Source organism: Oncorhynchus masou, chromosome 15 (assembly GCF_036934945.1).
Source record: "Oncorhynchus masou masou isolate Uvic2021 chromosome 15, UVic_Omas_1.1, whole genome shotgun sequence".
Taxonomy (NCBI): Eukaryota; Metazoa; Chordata; class Actinopteri; order Salmoniformes; family Salmonidae; genus Oncorhynchus; species Oncorhynchus masou.
Genome location: NC_088226.1, coordinates 39,839,145 through 39,862,093, shown reverse-complemented (window position 1 = coordinate 39,862,093; position 22,949 = coordinate 39,839,145).

The following is a 22,949-nucleotide window of genomic DNA, read 5'->3' as shown; positions in this document are numbered from 1 at the left end:
GAGTGTTTTTTATCCAAATCGACTAATTATGTGCATATCTTATCTTCTGGGGATGAGTAGCAGGCAGTTAAATTTGGGCATGCATTTCATCATTTCATCCGGACGTGAAAATACTGCCCCTGTCACCAAGAAGTTAAGACCAGTGTCACCATTAAGATTTAATGTTGTAATGTAGGTACCCCAAAGTAGTTTGAAATAATGTTTTAATTTTATTAGCTAAACAAAACTTGTTTAAACAGCAAAATCGTTATCTAAGTTCTTTATGATAGCCACATTAGCAGCTAATTAGCGTTTAATTTTTGTGGGGTAATTACATGTGAATATTTTGATAAAAGTAACCTTGTCCTAGAGAGATTTACACGGTAGGGTAAGCCTACACGAAACACAGCCCTCCGTATTATTGGCCAATGTGCTATCATTGGAAAACTAGACTATTCTACCAACGGGACATTAAAAACTGTAGCTTGGCTGAACGACGAGACTGATAATATAGAGCTGGCCTGATTCCGTTTTTCGGCAGGACAGAGCAGCTACGTCTGGTAAGACAAGGGATAGAGGTGTGTGTCTATTTGTCAATAACTGCTGGTGCACAATGTATAACATTAAAGAAGTCTTGAGATATTGCTTTTTTGAGGGAGAATACCTCATGATAAGCTGTTGACTACACTATCTACCAAGAGAGTTCACATTTATATTGTTTGTAGCCGTCTATTTACCACCCCAACCTGAAGGTGGCACTAAGACCGCACTCAACAAGCTTTATAAGGCCATAAGCAAACAAGAAAATGTTCATTCAGAAGCGGCACTCCTAGTGGCCGGGGACTTTAATGGAGGCAAACATTAATCTGTTTTACCTCATTTCTACCATCATGCCACATGTGTAATTAAAGAAAAAAAACTATAGACCACCTTTACTCCACACACATAGATTAATATAAAGTTCTCCCTCACCCTCTATTTGGTAAATCTGACCATAAATGTATCCTCCTGATTCCTGCTTACAAGCATAAACGCAGGAAAGCAGGAAGTACCAGTGACTCGCTCAATACAGAAGTGGTCAGATGACGCGGAAGCTACACTACAGGACTGTTTTGTTAGCACAGACTGGAATATGTTCCGGGACTCATCCAATAGTATTGAGGAGTATACCACCTCAGTCCCTGGCTTCATCAATAAGTGCATCGACAACGTTATGCCCACAGTGATCGTATGTACTTTTCCAAACCAGAAGCCATGGATTACAGGCAACAGCCGCATAGCTAGAGTTTCCGCCTTCAAGTTTCGGGACAGTAATCCAGATGCTTATAAGTAATCCCGCTATGCCCTCAGACAAACCATCAAAAAAGCCAAGTGTCAATACAGGACTAAGATTGAATCCTATTATACCGATTATACCGATCGTCGGATGTGGCAGGGCTTGAAAACTATTACAAGACTACACAGGGAAACCCAGCCTTGAGCTGGCCAGCGACGTGAGACCACCAGACGAGCTAAATGCCTTTTATGCTTGTTTTGAGGCAAGCAACACTGAAACATGCAGAAAATCACCATCATGCCAGACACCTTCGACCCACTCTAATTCGCATACCACCCCAACAGATGCACAGATGACGCAATCTCAATCGCACTCCACACTGCCCTTTCCCACCTGGACAAAAGGAGCACCTGTATGATAATGCTGTTCATTGACTACTGGTCAACACCATAGTGCCCACAAAGCTCATCACTAAGCTAATGACCCTGGGACTGAACACCTCCCTCTGCAACTGAATCCTGGACTTCCTGACGGGCCGCACCCAGGTGGTAAGCATAGTTAACAACACATCCCCCACACTGATCCTCAACATAGGGGCCACTCAGGGGTGTGTGCTCAGTCCCCTCCTGTACTCCTTGTTCATCTGCACGGCCAAGCACGACTCCAACACCATCATTAAGTTTTCTGACAACACCACAGTGGTAGGCCTGATCACCGACAATGATGAGACAGCCTATAGGGAGGACGTGAGAGACCTGGCAATGTGGTGTCAGGACAACAACCTTTCTCTCAGTGTGAACAAGACAAATGGGCTAATCGGAAATTAGCGGGTCGAGAGTTTCAAATATGTTGATGTCCACATCACCAACAAATGATCATGGTCCAAACACACCAAGACAGTTGTGAAGAGGGCACAACAACACCTTTTTCCCCCCAGGAGACCGAAAATATGTGGCATGGGTCCCCAGATCCTCAAAAGGTTCACAACAGCTTTACCATCGAGAGCATCCTGCCTGGTATGGCAACTGCTCGACATTTGACTTGAAGGCGCTACAGAGGGTAATGCGTATGGCCCAGTATATCACTGGGGCCAGCTTTCTGATATCCAGGACCTATATACTAGGCGGTGTCAGAGGAAGGTCCACTTTACAAATGACCTTGATTAATCTGTACCCTCGCCCATTAACTTGGTACCGGTACCCACTGTATAAAGCCTCGTTGTTGTTATGTACATTTCTTGTTTTACATATTGATTGATTAGATTTTTAACTTGAGTTTATTTAGTAAATATTTAATTAACTATATTTCTTGAACTGCATTCTTGGTTAAGGGCTTGTAAGTAAGCATTTCACGGTAAGGTCTACACTGGTTGTATTCAGCGCATGTGACAAATAACATTTGATTTCAAGTGTTTCTAAAATCCCCCATGGGAAAAATGAATGGTGAAAATATTATTGGAACCATTTCCTTCCGCAAAAATATTAATCTATGCAACTGGGAAACTAAATGGCATGCCCAGACTCCAAAATTTAACCATCGGGAGGATGGTCTTTCACAATGGTCCAAATGCGGTGTCCGTACCTGTGACAATATAATGGATAGTAATGGTTTGAGGTCTTTCCAATATCTGATGTGGGAGTCCTCTGCAGTTAAATGCTTTTGGGAGAAAGTCACAAAATTAAAGAGCATGAATGTAATTATTCAATGCTTCCGTGTGTTTGATGCATTTTATACTATTCCACCAATTCCACTCCAGCCATTACCACGAGCACATCCTCCCCAATGAAGGTGCCACCAACCTCCTGTGCTCGTCACCATATCACCCCCTCCAAGCCCTCTATCTTATCCTCTCCACTCCGTTCTCTCTCCATCTCTCTCTGCTCCCCCTCTACTGTATATACAGTATCTCTCTGCTCTCTCTCTCTCGCTCTCTCTCTCTCTCTCTCTCTCTCTCTCTCTACCCCACCCCCTCTCACTGCTATCTTTTTTTCTCTCTCTCTCTCTCTCTGCACCCCTCTCTCTCTGCTGTTTGTAGTTCTCTGAAGTCCCAGCAGACTAGCAGTAGTAGTGCTGTAGGTTAGCAGTTCTGTCTCAACACTCAGCTCTCTGCTTTCTGCTCTCATGCTCTCTCACTTATTCATACTTGGTGTCTATTTAGCCAAAGCGCTGCCCGTGTTCACTCTGCCCTCAAAGTCACCTAGCATTTTGTTCTGCTTTGTACTGGGGAACGGAACTAGAGGCTGTACCTGATGCTTGAACTGCTACTTCTGTGTGTGTGTTTGTGCATGTGTAGTATTGAGAGCCTTAGTACAGAGGAACTAACTAACCCTTGAACTGACCAACCAGTAATCCTCTGCCTCAGAGGTGGACAGTGGGCAGGCAGATTGCTCAAGATTGACTTTTGGACTTCTGTCCATGTCGTGAGGATGTCGGGAAATGCCTTCAATACCAGCCACTAGGGGCAACAGTGAGTGCTATTATCATCAAGTATGCTTGTGTTTTGCTAGGGTATTTTGGACCAGGGTGGTGATGCCATGACTCTGGATTAGAAGGCCACATGTTCAATCCCAGTGGTAGACACTCATTATTTGTTTTATTTAACCTTAACCCTGAACTTAACCATTCGTAATGAATACCTAAACTTAGTGGCCTGATTGCAATGAAGACGCGGAGCCTGTGGGTTATCTGCATGTTACCGCTAGATTTCTAAGCACGTTACTAACAGGATATTACATGGAGCTCCCAGATAAAATAACTCTGGTTGCAACAACAAAACAGCAGAATAAAACTACTAGACCAGCTGACACTGTTATGGTGTCAAACTGGCTTAATTCTAGACAGCGGAAATGGCATGGGAAATGGTCATTGTCCGCCTTCTCTACTCCCACCCCAATGAAGAAATTGAAATTTAACAAAGATAATTGGAGGAATGTGACATATTACATCTGAGATAAAACGATTTGACTGGAAATGTAGCTAACTGTAAGTCAATTTCGATAATTATAATTTTGGGAAAATAAAATTATTGAAGACCAACTTTTTATTGATTAGCCTACCACATTGTAAATTGAAGTTATATGGATTGCAGCTATGTGTGTGATCATTTAAATATAAAACAAAGCACTTTGCATCCTCTTCACTTTGCATCTGCATATACAATGCTAACATATGGATTGTTTTAAGATGGTCAAACAGTACCATGGATCAATTAGCTATTTGAGTTTGAATTTTAGTATCCCTTTAGGTATTCCCCCAAAATATAAAAAAAGTTATTTGATAAAAAAAATTATTTGGCCTTTTTTTATTTAATTTTCATTTCACCTTTATTTAACCAGGTAGGCAAGTTGAGAACAAGTTCTCATTTACAATTGCGACCTGGCCAAGATAAAGCAAAGCAGTTCGACACATAGAACTGTCAGGATTTGGCCAGGGTTGTTCCGGGTTTTGGTCACTAGATGCCCCCATTGTGCTTTTTGACCTTATGTTTTTTCCCTTGTTCCCCATTATTATTTGCACCTGTGCCTCGTTTCCTCTGATTGTATTTAAACCCTTAGTATCCCTCAGTTCTGTGCTCTGTGTTTGTATGTTAGCACCCAGCCCTAGTGTTCTGTGTATTCTTGTCGTTTCCGGTGGATGCTCTTGTGGAATTCTGTTTTTGTTTTTGAGTATCTCTTGAGGCTTTTTTGTGCTATACCTACCACCTTTTGGATTTGCCATTTTGTATTGAAGGACTTCTCCTTTTTTACTTTATTAAATACACCGTCTTAAGTACTGCTGTGTCTGCCTCATCTTCTGGGTTCTGCTGACTATTCGTGGCTCAGTTGGTTAAGTGACTGTTTCTCAACTCCGGAGACCCAGGTTCGTAACCGGGTCCTGACAGAAACACAGAGCCAAAAACAAACCCAGAGGCAGCCATTTCCCAGGACCTTTTTGCCATGCTGTCCCACCACCAGGAGACTGTCCAACGCCACGAAGCCGCCCTGGTTCAGCAAGAGGCCTTAATGGCTAGACATTCTCATCTTCTGTCGGAGATGCTGACTTCCATTAAGCAAATATCTGATCGTCTTACCACGGCAACAGTTCCCGTCCCAGTACCTCAGATTCACATACCCATAGCAGTTAACCCCCTGGCTGAACCTCGTCTTCCACCTCCCCAACGGTTCTCAGGTGATCCAAGTGCTTGTAAAGGGTTTCTCACCCAATGTTCTCTCTCCTTTGAGCTACAACCCTCGTCGTTTCCCACCGACCGGTCTAAGATCGCTTATATCATCACCCTGCTGTCGGAAAAAGCCCTGGCCTGGGCTACTGCTGTGTGGGATGCCCATAGTTCCTGCTGTGCCAGCTACTCTGCCTTTGCTGAGGAATTCAAACGAGTGTTTCAAGGCCCAAGCAGTGGTTCTGACTCAGCCAAACAGCTCCTGACTCTCCACCAAGGTTGGCGCAGCGTGACGGACTATGCCATCCAGTTCCACACGGTGGCAGCAGCAAGTGGCTGGAACAACGAGGCGCTCACGGTGTGCTTTCTGAAAGGCCTTTCCGACACTATCCAAGATGAACTGGCCACTCGGGAACCACCGGACAATCTCGAGTCCCTGATCAAGTTGGCCTCACGCATTGACCAGCGTCTGAGAGAGAGAGAACTCAACCGTAGACCTCTAGCCCCTATCAGTCCCAGCTCCGAGTCCCCACCTTTATCCTCGCTGGCTCCATCGGAACCCATGCAGATTGGACGCATCTCCCAGGCTGAGAGAGACCGCCGGATGAGGGAGCGACGCTGTCTATATTGCGGCAAACCGGGCCATTTCCGTTCCACGTGTCCCGGGCTCCAGGGAAACGCTCTGTCCCGTACAGACCGGGGGAACTGTAACGGGAAACATAACCTCCTCCCATCCGTCCAACTCCCGTCTGCTCATTCCAGTCACCCTCTCCTGGGACAACCACAAGCTTCACCTTCAAGCCTTGGTAGACTCTGGAGCCGCAGGTAACTTCATGGATGGTGTCTGGGCGAAGGAGAATGGCGTTCCCTCTGAACCTCTAAGTGAACCCATGAGGGTCACTACGTTGGATGGAAGCCCTTTGGGATCTGGACTTGTCACTCATGTCACTACCTCCTTGCGACTTTCAGTTTCACAACACCAGGAATTGATGAACTTTCATTTGATCTCCTGTTCCGAGTTCCCTCTCGTCCTTGGATACCCCTGGCTTCACAGCCATAACCCTCACATCGACTGGTCTGTGGGCACTATCAAGCAGTGGGGTCCTACGTGCCAAGCTACTTGTATTTTCCAGAATTCCCCGAGTTCTACTCCCGAGTCTTTAGAATCCATCGACCTGACCCGAGTTCCCGAGTGTTACCATGACCTCAAACTGGTGTTTAGCAAACAGAGGGCCACCATGCTACCTCCCCATAGACCTTACAATTGCCCCATCGACCTGTTTCCGGGGACTTGCCCTCCCAGGGGTCGGATCTTTTCCCTATCTCCACCCGAACGAGCTGCTATGGATACCTACATCAAGGACGCTCTGGAAGCAGGCCTCATGCGTCCATCCACCTCCCCGGCGGGAGCAGGGTTTTTCTTTGTGGCCAAGAAAGACAGTGGATTACGTCCTTGCATCGACTACCGGGGACTCAATGCCATAACCGTCCGTAACCGTTACCCGCTACCCCTTATGGCCACAGCCTTCGAGCTGCTCCAGGAAGCAGTTGTTTTCACTAAGCTTGACCTGCGGAACGCATACCATCTTGTGCGGATCAGACCTGGTGACGAGTGGAAGACCGCTTTCAACACGCCTACTGGTCACTATGAATACTTGGTGATGCCCTTCGGCCTGACCAACGCCCCAGCGGTGTTCCAAGCGCTCATAAATGATGTGCTTAGGGATATGCTTAACATATTTGTGTTCGTTTACTTGGATGACATCCTCATCTTTTCGAGCTCCCTTCAAGAACACACTAAGCATGTCAGACAAGTACTCAAACGCCTCCTGGACAGCCATCTGTACATTAAGCCGGAAAAATGTGAATTCCATTCATCCCGAGTACAATTCCTGGGATTTGTAGTGGAACCCGGTCGAGTCCAAATGGACCCCAGGAAGGTAGGGGCGGTAGCGGATTGGCCCACCCCCAAATCCGTTAAGGAAGTTCAGCGTTTCCTGGGCTTCACAAACTTTTACCGCAAGTTCATCAAGAACTTCAGCTTGGTGGCAGCCCCTCTCTCAGCTTTAACCAAGGGTGGCAATGCAAGGTTTTTGTGGGGAAGAGAAGCTGAGACGGCCTTCCAAGGACTCAAGCAGCGCGTCCTCTCTGCTCCCATCCTGATACTACCGACTACGGATGAACCATTTGTGGTGGAGGTAGACGCATCAGAGGTTGGTGTTGGAGCTGTCCTGTCTCAGAGGGGTGAAGACAAGAAGCTTCATCCGTGCGCTTTCTTCTCACACCGGCTTACCCCGACTGAGAGGAACTACGATGTGGGGGATCGTGAACTCCTAGCGGTTAAGATGGCGTTGAAGGAATGGAGACACTGGCTCGAGGGGGCTTCTCACTCGTTTCAAGTGCTTACAGACCACAAAAATCTGGAGTATATCCAGCAGGCGAAGCGGTTGAACTCTAGACAAGCTAGATGGTCTCTTTTCTTCAATCGATTCCAGTTTATCCTAACCTATCGGCCCGGGTCGAAGAATCTCAAACCGGATGCCCTGTCCCGAGTCTACGCTCCTGCCATTCGAGATGACACGGACATGCCTGTCCTTCCTGCTGCTAAGATTGTGGCTCCGATCTCGTGGCAAGTTGAGGATACCGTGAGACGTGCTCAAGCTAGCGAACCGGACCCGAAAGGAGGTCCTGCCAATCGGTTGTTTGTCCCCAAGGCAGTGAGGACTCAGGTCCTTCTGTGGGGGCACTCCTCTCGCCTCACCTGTCATCCGGGCGTAGGTCGCACCTTGGAGTTCATCCAGCGTAAGTTCTGGTGGCCTACCATAAGAGAAGACGTTGCCACTTTCGTCAATGCCTGTCCCGTGTGCTGCCAGGGCAAATCTTCTCACCTCCGCCCTCAAGGACTCCTTCACCCTTTACCTGTTCCCCACAGACCCTGGTCCCATATCTCATTGGACTTTATTACTGGACTTCCTCCATCCCATGGCAATACTACTATCCTAGTCATAATCAACAGGTTTTCAAAGGCGGCCAGGTTCGTCCCTCTGACTAAGTTACCTTCTGCCAAGGAAACGGCTGAGTTGGTAATTAATCATGTGTTCCGAGTCTTCGGCATTCCTCAAGATATGGTTTCTGACAGAGGTCCCCAGTTCGCCTCAAGGTTTTGGAAGGCCTTCTGCCAACTCATGGGGGCTTCTGCCAGTCTATCTTCAGGGTACCATCCGGAGTCAAACGGCCAAACAGAGAGGATGAATCAAGAGCTGGAAACCACCCTCCGATGTATGACTCGTGACAACCCGTCCACATGGTCATCCTTTATTGTTTGGGCCGAATACGCGCACAACACCTTGCGCTCCTCCTCCACTGGTATGTCCCCGCACGAGTGTCAGTTTGGCTATGCTCCTCCATTGTTCCCGGACCAGGAGGCAGAAGTCAGAGTGCCTTCAGCCTTGAAGTTCGTCAGACGCTGTCGGCTTATGTGGAGGAAGACCCGTCTTAATCTTATGCGTTCCTCACAGAGGTACCAACAACAAGCCAACAGACGTCGCCGTCCCGGGCCTACCCTGCGCCCCGGCCAGAGAGTCTGGCTCTCCACAAGAGACTTACCTCTACGGGTGGAGTCTCGCAAGCTGTCCCAAAAATACATCGGTCCCTTCAAGGTTGCCAGGAGAGTTAACCCAGTTTCTTATCGCCTACACTTACCCAGATCCCTTAAGATTAATCCCACATTTCACATTTCATTGTTAAAACCTGTTGTTTTTTCTCCCCTTGTCCCGGCAGACAGACCTCCCCCTCCGCCTCGTGTCATTGGAGGCCAGCCGGCTTATACCGTCCATCGGATACTGGATTCCCGCCGGGTGCAGCGGTCCTGGCAGTATCTGGTCAGGAGCCGTTCCTAGGGGGGGGGATTCTGTCAGGATTTGGCCAGGGTTGTTCCGGGTTTTGGTCACTAGATGCCCCCATTGTGCTTTTTGACCTTATGTTTTTTCCCTTGTTCCCCATTATTATTTGCACCTGTGCCTCGTTTCTCCTGATTGTATTTAAACCCTTAGTTTCCCTCAGTTCTGTGCTCTGTGTTTGTATGTTAGCACCCAGCCCTAGTGTTCTGTGTATTCTTGTCGTTTCCGGTGGATGCTCTTGTGGAATTCTGTTTTTGTTTTTGAGTATCTCTTGAGGCTTTTTGTGCTATACCTACCACCTTTTGGATTTGCCATTTTGTATTGAAGGACTTCTCCTTTTTTACTTTATTAAATACACCGTCTTAAGTACTGCTGTGTCTGCCTCATCTTCTGGGTTCTGCTGACTATTCGTGGCTCAGTTGGTTAAGTGACTGTTTCTCACTCCGGAGACCCAGGTTCGTAACCGGGTCCTGACAAGAACGACACAGAGTTAGACTTGGAGTAAAACAAACATACAGTCAATAATACAGTAGAAACAGGTCTATATACGATGTGAGCAAATGAGGTGAAATAAGGGAGGTAAAGGCAAAAAAGGCCATGGTGGCAAAGTAAATACAATATAGCAAGTATAACACTGGAATGGTATAATTGCAGTGGAAGAATGTGCAAAGTAGAAATAAAAATAATGGGGTGCAAAGGAGCAAAATAAATAAATAAAATAAATACAATAGGGAAAGAGGTAGTTGTTTGGGCTAAATTATAGGTGGGCTATGTACAGGTGCAGTAATCTGTGCGCTGCTCTGACAGCTGGTGCTTAAAGCTAGTGAGTGAGATAAGTGTTTCCAGTTTGGGGGTGACCAGAGAGATATACCTGCTGGAGCGCATGCTATAGGTGGGTGATGCTATGGTGACCAGCGAGCTGAGATAAGGGGGGACTTTACCTAGCAGGGTCTTGTAGATGACATGGAGCCAGTGGGTTTGGTGAATGGACTCAGGTATGAAATTGTCTGAGTTGCTTTCCCTGGACTGAATAACTCACGAGCAATAATATGTTTGAAATCTTTCAAGAAGGATGTTTTGCATGTACAGCATTTGTTTCATGTAAGATTTTGTATATGGAGCATTGTATTAATTCATTTTAAAGTGGATTAAATTGTAATGCAACACAATATGTTTAAAGAAAAAAACATACACACGTTTTTTAACACATCCTTGTGTCTAGTTAGGAATGACACATGTTGTGTTGAAAAGTGTACACAAATCAAAATGTGCCAACATAGTGATTGTGTTAAAAGTAACACAACATATCTTATTTTTAACACATCTGTTCTAAGAGTGTAGATGTATGATGATTTATGATGTCACCCCTAACTACACACACGGATGTGTTAAAAAATAAATCACATTTTCTAAGAGTGTAGTTTTATCACAATCACCCCAGAGCGTCCCTCATCTCAATCGCTAGGAAAGAGAGGAAGTGAGAGAGGGGGGAGAAAGACAGAGATAGGAAGAGTGATATAGAGAGGGAGAAAGAGTGAGAACCAGAGAGAGAGAAAGATAGGGAGAGAGAGACGGAGATAGTTGGATAGAGGTATAAGGAGTGAAATGGAGATAGAAAGAGAGATATACTGGAACAAATCACACACTCTGATTATTTAATCACCACGGTAACCCATCACCAGACAGGGGTTAGACTGCTCTATGCAAATGAAGGGGGAGTGTCAGACCATAACAAGGAAGATGAAAATACAAAGCAATGCCCCCCTCCCTGATTTGATGTGCAATGCGGCTTAAAAATAAAGCTGAAAAGCCTAGCGGGAATGTCACTTAGGTTTCGCTCTTTCTCTCTCACTCCTTTACGCACATGCGCACAGGCAGGCAGGCAGGCAGGCACGCACACACACAAAGATATGCACTTGACAGTCTGTGTTATTACGAATGACGGACAATTTCACCCCCTCTCCCCACCACACACACACAGCTGTGTGGTTTGCGACTGTGTTTCCTACTGCTGTCTTGTTTTCTCTAGTAGAAAGATGACAACAGCAGCACTGATGCTAAGCCTCTGTCAGCCGGCCTCTGCCTGGGCTAATCAAAGTCTTTGGAATTACACACAGAAACTCACACACACACACACACACACACACACACACACACACACACACACACACACACACACACACACACACACACACACACACACACACACACACACACACACACACACACACACACACACACACACACACACACACATAATATGCTGTTGCTACGGTGCTCTTTATTTTACTCTTTTTATTATCTATCCTGATGCCTTGTCATTTTGCCCCTGCCTTTATGTACATACAGTGCCTTCAGATAGCCCTTCACAGTCTGAACATGTTTTTAGAAATATGTGCAAATTTATTGAAAATGAAATAAAGACATATCTGATTTACACACAGTACCAGTCAAAAGTTTGGACACACCTACTAATTTATTTATTTTATTCCCTGGCCCCTGACCCCGCAAGAGGCCTTTTGCCTTTTGGTATGCCGTCATTGTAAATAAGAATTTAAATAAAGGTTAAATAAATAAATAAAAAGTGAATTTCTTTCTTTCTTAATGCGTTTGAGCCAATCAATTGCGTTGACGGGTGGTATACAGAAGATATAGCCCTATTTGGTGAAAGACCAAGTCCATATTATGGCAAGAACAGCTCAAATAAGCAAAGAGAAAAGAAAAGACATTATTACTTTAAGACATGAAGGTCAGTAAATTTGAAACGTTTCAAGAACTTTTAAAGTTTCTTGAAGTGTAGTTGCAAAAACCATCAAGCACTAGCTTTCATGAGGATCGCCACAGGAAAGGCAGTCCTCAGGAAAGGCAGCAGAGATGCCTCTGCTGCAGAGGATACGTTCATTAGAGTTACCAGACTCAGAAATTGCAACCCAAATAAATGCTTCACAGAGTTCAAGAAGCAAATTACATCTACTAAACCACTACTAAAGGACACCAATAGGAAGAAGAGACTTGCTTGGGCCAAGAAACATGAGCAATGGACCTTAGACCGGTGGAAATCTGTCCTTGGTCTGATGAGTCCAAATTTGAGATTATTGGTTACTATTGGTTTGTGAGACACAGAGTAGGTTAACGGACGTTCTCCACATGAGTGGTTCCAACCGTGAAGCACGGAGGAGGAGGTGTGATGGTGTAGGGATGCTTTGCTGGTGACACTGTTAGTGATTTCTCAGCCCAGTCAAAACTGTTCGCTGCTCTGGCCCCCCAATGGTGGAACAAACTCCCTCACGACGCCAGGACAGCGGAGTCAATCACCACCTTCCGGAGACACCTGAAACCCCACCTCTTCAAGGAATACCTAGAATAGGATAAGTAATCCTTCTCACCCCCCCCCCCTTAAATGATTTAGATGCACTATTGTAAAGTGGCTGTTCCACTGGATGTCAGAAGGTGAATTCACCAATTTGTAAGTCGCTCTGGATAAGAGCGTCTGCTAAATGACTTAAATGTAAATGTAAATGATTTATTTAGAATTCAAGGCCCACAGCATGGCTACCACAGAATTCTGCAGTGCTACGCAATCCCATCTGGTTTGCGCTTAGTGGGACTATCATTTGTTTTTTTCAACACAACAATAACCTAACACACCTCCAGGCCGTGTAAAGGCTATTTAACCAAGAAGGAGAGTGATGGAGTCCTGCATCAGATGACCTGGCCTTCACAATCACCCAACTTCAACCCAATTGTGATGGTTTGGGATAAATTGGAACTCAGAGTGAAGGAAAAGCAGCCAGCAAGTGCTCAGCATATGTGGGAACTACTTCAAGACTGTTGGAAAGCATTCCGGGTGAAGCTGGTTGAGAGAATCCAAGAGTGTTCAAAGCTGTCATCAAGGCAAATTACTCCTTTCAATGGTGTTCTGTACCTAAGCACAAAACAAGATACAGGTCTTTCCCAAGTGTCCCTCCTATCTGAAGACACACATAAAAACATCACAAGTCCACTTCGGGTTACCTTCAATGACTCAACAGCACCCACAATCTTTTACACCCAACCTGAAACTTATCATGGATCAGCCAAACTGCCTGGTTCCACCCTCTTCAAAAGTCGCACTCCCATTGGATCAAACTTATTTTTTTCATAACCATGTCCATAAATGCAAGGCTTAGATTCTGAGCGCCTCACAATACCATAAACCCCATCCATTTCACCTCCAGAACTCAAACTGGCATCTGGCTCACTCTGAATTTGACACCAATCTTCCTTGACATACCCTCTCCCTTGTTATTGCTAGCTTCAACAGATTTAATCCTATGCTCTGCCTCCTTTAGTCTTTTCAACCTCCTCTCTCTTTCCCTCCAATCCTCCTCCCTTAACCAATTACCCAGCTCCTTCAGAAACTTTTCCGAGCTGAAATTTCATTTCAATCTCATTTCAGCCTCCTTGAGACAAGCCATGTCCTCCCCCAATTCAAACTCAATAAAGCATCCTACTCCTTCAGGTCTCCACAATCTTGGGAACATGAGTGGAAAATATCAAACTAATTGATTTGATTAGTTTAGAAAAAGGTGTGTTCCTTATCTTTGTGTACATTAATGTACACGCAAAAACACAAATTAATTAACTGCTGTAGAGCATGCGGGGAAAATGGGATTTTGGGTCGAAGTCATGTGTATGAGTTTCAGGCCCCTGTATTGGGTTTGCAATTGTTTTTAAATTTTGACCTTCATCTCTCCTGAGCCCGTACGGGAGTTGTAACGATGAGACAAGATAGCATCCTCCGAAACACAACCCAACCAAACCAAGCCAAGCCACACTGCTTCTTAACACAGCATGCATCCAAGCCAGCTGCACCATTGTGTCGGTGGAAACACTGTGCACATGGCTACCTGGTTAGCATGCACTGCGCCCAGCCCACCACAGGAGTCGCTAGTGTGTGATGAGACAAGGATAACCCTGCCGCCCAAGCCCTCCCTAACCCGGACGACACTAGGCCAATTGTGCATCCAGGTCGCAACAGAGCCTGGGCGCAAACCCAGAGTCTCTGGTGGCACAGCTAGCACTGCAGTGCCCTAGACCACTGTGCCACCCGGGAGGCCCAAGGGCTTGCAATTTAAATATTTCACTTTACTTGTGCATGTGTCAAATAAAACTTGAAACTTTCATGGAAGACTCAGTGTTCTTTTCCTCCAAGTGAGCATAAAAGGCAAATTTGGGAGGTCTGCATCATTGCGTATCTCACGGTTGAGTTTCCCTTTATAATCTGCTATCCTCTGCAAACCCTGCCACATCCAATGAGGGTCAGAGGGGCTTTAATAGGATTCCATCTTCCTCCTATAACGTCCCTTTTCAAGGTTGATGGCACATTCAAGTTCGTAGCGGGCTATCTTGTATGCATCCATGTCCATGTTCCGTTCCATGTAATCTGCAGCTCATGCCTTCAGCGCAGCTTGGATACTGCCTGTAATTCATTGATTTTAGTTTGGATACGTCGTCTATGCACTTATTGATGAAGCCAGAGACTGATGTGATCAACTCAAATCAAATCAAATTTTATTTGTCACATACACATGGTTAGCAGATGTTAATGCGAGTGTAGCGAAATGCTTGTGCTTCTAGTTCCGACAATGCAGTAATAACCAACAAGTAATCTAACAAACAATTCCAAAATTACTGTCTTATACACACAAGTGTAAGGGAATAAAGAATATGTACATAAAGATATATGAATGAGTGATGGTAAAGAGCGGCATAGGCACGATACAGTAGATGGTATCGAGTACAGTATATACATATGAGATGAGTATGTAAACAAAGTGGCACATGTATTACATAAAGATGGAGTAGATGATATAGAGTACAGTATATACGTATACATATGAGATGAATAATGTAGGGTATGTAAACATTATATTAGGTAGCATTGTGGCTAGTGATATATTTTACATCATTTCCCATCAATTCCCATTATTAAAGTGGCTGGAGTTGAGTCAGTGTGTTGGCAGCAGCCACTCAATGTTAGTGGTGGCAGTTTAAAGGTCTGATGGCCTTGAGATAGAAGCTGTTTTTCAGTCTCTCGGTCCCAGCTTTGATGCACCTGTACTGACCTCGCCTTCTGGATGATAGCGGGGTGAACAGGCAGTGGCTCGGGTGGTTGTTGTCCTTGATGATCTTTATGGCCTTCCTGTAACATCGGGTGGTGTAGGTGTCCTGGAGGGCAGGTAGTTTGCCCCCGGTGATGCGTTGTGCAGACCACACTACCCTCTGGAGAGCCTTACGGTTGTGGGCGGAGCAGTTGCCGTACCAGGTGGTGATACAGCCCGCCAGGATGCTCTCGATTGTGCATCTGTAGAGGTTTGTGAGTGCTTTTGGTGACAAGCCAAATTTCTTCAGCCTCCTGAGGTTGAAGAGGCACTGCTGCGCCTTCTTCATGATGCTGTCTGTATGGGTGGACCAATTCAGTTTGTCTGTGATGTGTACGCCGAGGAACTTAAAAAAACTTACTACCATCTCCACTACTGTTCCATCGATGTGGATATGGGGTGTTCCCTCTGCTGTTTCCTGAAGTCCACAATCATCTCCTTAGTTTTGTTGACGTTGAGTGTGAGGTTATTTTCCTGACGTTGTTGGTAATCAAGTCTACCACTGTTGTGTAGTCCGCAAACTTGATGATTGAGTAGGAGGCGTGCGTGGCCACGCAGTCGTGGGTGAACAGGGAGTACAGGAGAGGGCTCAGAAAGCACCCTTGTGGGGCCCCAATGTTGAGGATCAGCGGGGTGGAGATGTTGTTGCCTACCCTCACCACCTGGGGGAGGCCCGTCAGGAAGTCCAGTACCCAGTTGCACAGGGCGGGGTCGAGACCCAGGGTCTCGAGCTTGATGACGAGCTTGGAGGGTACTATGGTGTTGAATGCCGAGCTGTAGTCGATGAACAGCATTCTCACATAGGTATTCCTCTTGTCCAGATGGGTTAGGGCAGTGTGCAGTGTGGTTGAGATTGCATCGTCTGTGGACCTATTTGGGCGGTAAGCAAATTGGAGTGGGTCTAGGGTGTCAGGTAGGGTGGAGGTGATATGGTCCTTGACTCAGTCTCTCAAAGCACTTCATGATGACGGAAGTGAGTGCTACGGGGCGGTAGTCGTTTAGCTCACTTACCTTAGCCCTCTTGAAGCATGTGGGAACAGCAGACTGGGATAGGGATTGATTGAATATGTCCGTAAACACACCAGCCAGCTGGTCTGCGCATGCTCTAAGGGCGCGGCTGGGGATGCCGTCTGGGCCTGCAACCTTGCGAGGGTTAACACGTTTAAATGTTTTACTCACGGCTGCAGTGAAGGAGAGTCTGCATGTTTTGGTTGCAGGCCGTGTCAGTGGCACTGTATTGTCCTCAAAGCGGGCAAAAAAGTTATTTAGTCTGCCTGGGAGCAAGACATCCTGGTCCGTGACGGGGCTGGTTTTCTTTTTGTAATCCGTGATTGACTGTAGACCCTGCCACATACCTTGCGGAGGGAATAGCTACATTGTTTGTATTCGGTCATGTTTCCGGTCACCTTGTCCTGATTAAAAGCAGTGGTTCGCGCTTTCAGCTTCACGCGAATGCTGCCATCAATCCACGGTTTCTGGTTTGGGAATGTTTTAATCGTTGCTATGGGAATGACATCTTCAACGCACGTTCTAATGAACTCGCACACCGAATCAGCGTATTCGTCAATGTTGTTGTCTGACGCAATACGAAACATATCCCAGTCCACGTGATGTAAGCAGTCTTGGAGTGTGGAATCAGATTGCTCGGACCAGCGTTGGACAGACCTCAGCGTGGGAGTTTCTTGTTTTGGTTTCTGTCTGTAGGCAGGGATCAACAAAATGGAGTCGTGGTCAGCTTTTCCGAAAGGAGGGCGGGGCAGGGCCTTATATGCGTCGCGGAAGTTAGAATAGCAATGATCCAAGGTTTTGCCAGCCCTGGTTGCGCAATCGATATGCTGATACAATTTATTCTTGTTTTCAGATTAGCCTTGTTAAAATCCCCAGCTACAATGAATGCAGCCTCAGGATGTATGGATTCCAGTTTGCAAAGAGTCAGATAAAGGTCGTTCAGAGCCATCGATGTGTCTGCTTGGGTGGGGGGGGATATATACGGCTGTGATTATAATCGAAGAGAATTCCCTTGGTAGATAATGCGGTCGACATTTGATTGTGAGGAATTCTAAATCAGGTGAACAGAAGGACTTGAGTTCCTGTATGTTTTTGTGACCACACCACGTCTCGTTAGCCATAAGGCATACGCCCCCGCCCCTCTTCTTACCAGAAAGATGTTTGTTTCTGTCAGCGCGATGCGTGGAGAAACCAGCTGGCTGCACCGACTCCGATAGCGTCTCTCCAGTGAGCCATGTTTCCGTGAAGCAAAGAACGTTACAGTCTCTGATGTCCCTCTGGAATGCTACCCTTGCTCGGATTTCATCAACCTTGTTGTCAAGAGACTGGACATTGGCGACAAGTATTGGCGATGAAGTTCCACTCCAGTACAAGTGGAAGAACAAGTCCAGCAGCATGCAACGATGCTTCAACATCTTGGCAGAGCCATGGATCGTGTGCTGCTCAACATGGAGTGATGGGAAGAGGGGTTTTTCCTATAACCTCATCAACTTCTCTCCAACCAACACAACAACCCACACCGCTGTTCACCCCCACCGCTGTCCTCATCTGGACCCAGTGGGATTCGGCTATCGCTCCCGAGCACATATGATGGGACGGTTGCCGGGTGCCAGGGGTTCATGCTCCAGTTGGAACTCTACCTGGCAATCGTCCATTTGGCTCCCTCGGGATACAAGATACGAGCGTCCGCCCTCATCTCCTGTCTGTCTGGGAAGGCGCTTGATTGGGCCATCGCTGAATGGGGAAGTATCGATGCAGCGTCGGTCCGCTATGAGGATTTCACCTGCCGCTTTCGAGCGGTCTCCGATCATCCACCTGAGGGAGAGCGGTGGGGGGTACGCTGGTTCCATCTCAGACAGGGTTTGAGGACCGCACAGGAATTCTCACTGGACTTCAGGACCCTGGCTGCCAGCGCGGGATGGAATGAGAGGGCCTTGATCGACCATTACAGATGGAGTGTGCAATAAATCTCCAGGTAGATGCAGCACTTCCCAGGAGTCACGTGTATCCTCTGTCACAAGAGGAGACGGCGGCTATGGAAACATATGTCACCAAATCTCTGGGACAGGGATACATTCGGCCTTCCACTTCACCTGCCTCCTCAAGTTTATTTTTGTGAAGAAGGAGGATGGTGGTTTACGCCCGTGCATTGACTATAGGGGTTTATATCAGATCACAGTAAAGTATAGTTAATAACCTCCGCCTCTCATAGCCAGTGTGACCGAGTCATTGCATGGGGCGTGCTTCTTCACCAAATTGGATCTCAGGAGTGCTTACAACCTGGTGCGTATCCGGGAGGGGGATGAGTGGAAGGCTGCGATTAGTACCACCTCTGGGCACTATGAGTACATCGTCATGCCGTACAGGTTGATGAATGCTCCATCTGTCTTCCAATCCTTTGTAGACGAGATTTTCTGGGACCTGCATGGGCAGGGTATAGTGGTGTATATAGACAACATTCTAATATACCCCACTACATGTGCCGAGCATGTGTCTCTGGTGCGCAAGATGCTTGGTCGACTGTTGGAGCATGACCTGTACGTTAAGGCTGAGAAATGTCTGTTCTTCCAGCAGTCCGTCTCCTTCCTAGGATTCCCGCCTGTCCAAGTCAGGGGTGGAGATGGAGAATGACCACATTTCAGCCGTGCGCAATTGGCCGACTCAAACCACGGTAAAATAAGGTGCAGCGGTTCTTAGGGTTTGCCAACTATTACCGGATGTTTATCCGGGGCTTTGGTCAGGTAGCGGCTCCCATTACCTCTTTGCTGAAGGGGGGACCGGTGCGACTGCAGTGGTCAGTTGGGGCGGACATAGCTTTTTGTCAACAGAAGGCTCTGTTTACCTCGGCTCCTGTGTTGGGTCATCCTGATCCCTCCTTAGCATTCATAGATGAGGTGGACGCGTCCGAGGCAGGAATAGGAGCTGTGCTGTCTCAGCCCTCGGGTACGCCACCAAAACTTTGCCCCTGTGCGTTCTTTTTGAAGAAGCTCAGCCCGGCGGAGAGAAACTATGATGTGTGGGACCGGGAGCTGTTGGCTGTTGTTGGGGGTCTGAAAGCGTGGAGGCATTGGCTTGAGGGGGCTCAACACCCGTTTCTCATTTTGACTGACCACTGCAATCTGGAGTACATCCAGTCGGCGAAGAGAATGAATCCTCGCCAGGCGAGGTGGGCCATGTTTTTCACCCGTTTTGTGTTCACTATCATACAGACCAGGTTCCCAGAAAGCTAAGGCATACGCACTGTCTCGGATGTATGACACAGAGGAGAGGTCCACAGATCCTACTCCCATACTTCTTCTTTTCTGGTGGCACCGGTGGTATGGGAGTTTGATGCGTACATCGAGCTGGCGTTACGTGCGGACCCCACACCCACCCAGTGTCCAGTTGGATGTAAGTATGTTCCGTCTGATGTTCGTGATCGATTGATTTGTTGGGATCATTTGTTGGGCTCATCCTCCGGTCATCCTAGCATTGGTCGGACACTGCGCTATCTTAGTGGGAAGGACTGGGGTCCCACTTTAGCTAAGGATGTGAGGGTGTGCACTCAGTGCTTGGTGTGCGCTCAGTGCAAGGCACCTAGACACCTACCCCTGAGGAAAATTACAACCCCTTCCCGTTCCACAACGGCTGTGGTTACACCTATCAGTGGATTTCGTGACGGATCTTCCTCAGTCACAAGGGAACTCCACGATTTTGGTTGTTGTGGATCGGTTTTCTAAGTAGTGCCATCTCATTCCTTCGCCCGGTCTCCCTACGGCCCTACAGATGGTGGAGGCCCTGTTTACACAAGTCTTCCAGCACTACAGGGTGGCTGAGGATATAGTGTCTGATCGGTGTCCCCAGTTCACATCAGGGGTCTGGAGGGGTTTCATGGAACGTCTGGGGGTCACGGTCAGTCTTACCTCAGGGATTCACCCCAAAAGTAATGGGCAGGTGGAGAGAGTTATCCAGTATGTGGGTAGGTTTCTACGGTCTTATTGCCAGTACCGGCCAGGGGAGTGGTCGGTTTTCATCCCCTGGGCAGAGATGGCCCAAAACTCTCTCCGCCACTCCTCTACTAACCTGTCTCCGTTTCAGTGTATACTAGGTTATCAGCCGGTTCTGGCACCATGGCACCAGAGCCAGATCGAGGAACCTGCAGTGGATGATTGGTTTCGGCACTCGGAGGCAACCTGGGATGCAGCGCATGTACACCTTCAACGGGCCAACAGGCGACAGAAGGCGAGCGCCAACCGCCACCGCAGTGAGGCTCCGGTGAATGCACCGGGAGACCAGGTCTGGCTCTCGATCCAAAACATGCCTCTTCACCTGCCCTGCCGGAAGCTGGGTCCGCGGTTTGTGGGGCCATTTAAAGTCCCGAGGAGACTGAACGGGGTATGTTATAGGTTACAACTTCCCCCTGATTATCGTATTAACCCCTCGTTCCATGTGTCTCTTCTCAGGCCGGTGGTGGCTTGTCCGCTCCAGCAGTCCGAGGTGCGGAAGGTTCCTCCGCCCCTCTTGATATCGAGGGGGTCCCGGCGTATACTGTGCGGGCTATAATGGACTCTAGGCATTACGCGTGGGGCCTTCAGTACCTTGTGGAGTGGGAGGGGTATGGTCCGGAGGAGAGATGCTGGGTGCCGGTGGAGGACATCCTGGACCCTTCCTTACTACAGGAATTTCATCGTCTCCACTCAGATCGCCCTGCACCTCGTCCACCGGGTCGTCCCCGAAGTTGGTATCGGTGCTCTGCTGGGGGGAACTGTCACGACTTCCACCGAAGTTGGTGCCTCTCCCTGTTTGGGCGGCGTTCCCAGCTCGTCGTCACCGGCTTTCTAGCTTCCACCGATTCACATTTCTTTTTCCTTTTGTTATGTCTTGATTGTACACACCTGGTTCCCATTACGTTATTATTATTTCCCTACTTAACTCTCTGGTTCTCATTATGTTTTGTGCGTGATTGTTCCTGTTTTGTGTTAGTTTTGTGTGTTAGGGTTTGTTATCCCTACGTGGATTTATTGTACTGTTTATTTTTCCCTGCGCTTGACTCAGTCCTCACCTATACACCACTGACGCTGACACCAAGTCCATACTAGCAAAACGGTCTTATAGCTTCACATTTGCTAAATCTGACCACATCCATATTGATAGTTTCACTGGTACATCCTGTTTGAGCTTTTGTTTGTAAACAGGAAGCAGGAGGATACAGTCGTGGTCTGATTTGCCAATGGGAGCATGAAGGAGGGCCTTGTATATGTTTCTGTGGGTAGATTAAAAGTGGTCTGGAGTCTGGGAGCTCATTAGATGTCGACCTTCTCCGTCGGTGCTGTCTTGTCAAAAGATTGAAAACAGTGCAAAAAAATGAATAAAAAGCAATTGTAAAACACGATGAAAGACCAAAAACAAAAGAATAAACATAGCTTTGACACTGAAAGGAGACATTGTCAAAATTTGAGCTGATCTCACCGCCACTTTACCGGCCACCCTACACCCACTTCAGTTTGCATACCACCCCAACAGGTCCACAGATAACACAATCACATCACACTGCATTATCCCATCTGGACAAAAATAATACCTATGTAAGAATGCTGTTCATTGACTCCAGCTCAGTATTCAACACCATAGTACCCTCCAAGCTCATCATCAAGCTGGAGGCCCTAGGTCTGAACCCTGCCCTGTGCAACTGAGTCCTGGATTTTCTGTTGGGCTGCCCCCAGGTGGAAAAAGTAGGAAACAACATCTCCACTTCGCTGACTGGAGCCCCACAAGGGTGTGTGCTCAGCTCTCTCCTGTACTCCCTGTTCACCCACGACTGTGTGGCCATGCACGCCTCCGACTCAATCATCAAGTTTGCAGACGACACAACAGTAGTGGGCTTGATCACCAAAAATGATGAGACAGCCTACAGGGAGGAGGTGAGGGCCCTCAGAGTGTGGCGTCAGGAAACAACCTCTCACTCAACATCTACAAAACAAAGGAGATGATCGTGGACTTCTGGAAACAGCGGAGGGAGCACCCTCCTATCCACTTCAAAGGGACAGCAGTGGAGAAGGTGGAAAGTTTTAAGTTCCTGGGTGTACACATCACAGACAAACTGAAAAGGTCAGTATGGTGAAGAAGGTGCACAGAGCCTCTTCAACCAGGGCGCTGAATAAATTTGGCTTGTCACCTAAAACCCTGACTAACTTTTACAGATGCACTATCAACTACATCCTGTCAGGCTGTATCACAGCCTGGTACGGCAATTACACCGCCCTCAACCACAAGGCTCTCCAGAGGGTGGTGCGGTCTGCACAACACATCATCAGGGGCATCCTACCTGCCCTGGAGAGAGTTTGCTAAATTGAAAGTAAAGGGGCTGAATAATTTTGCACGCCCAATTTTTCAGTTTTTGAATTGTTAAAAAAGATTGAAATATCCAATAAATGTCGTTCCACTTCATGATTGTGTCCCACTTGTTGTTGATTCTTCACAAAAAAATACAGTTTTATATCTTTATGTTT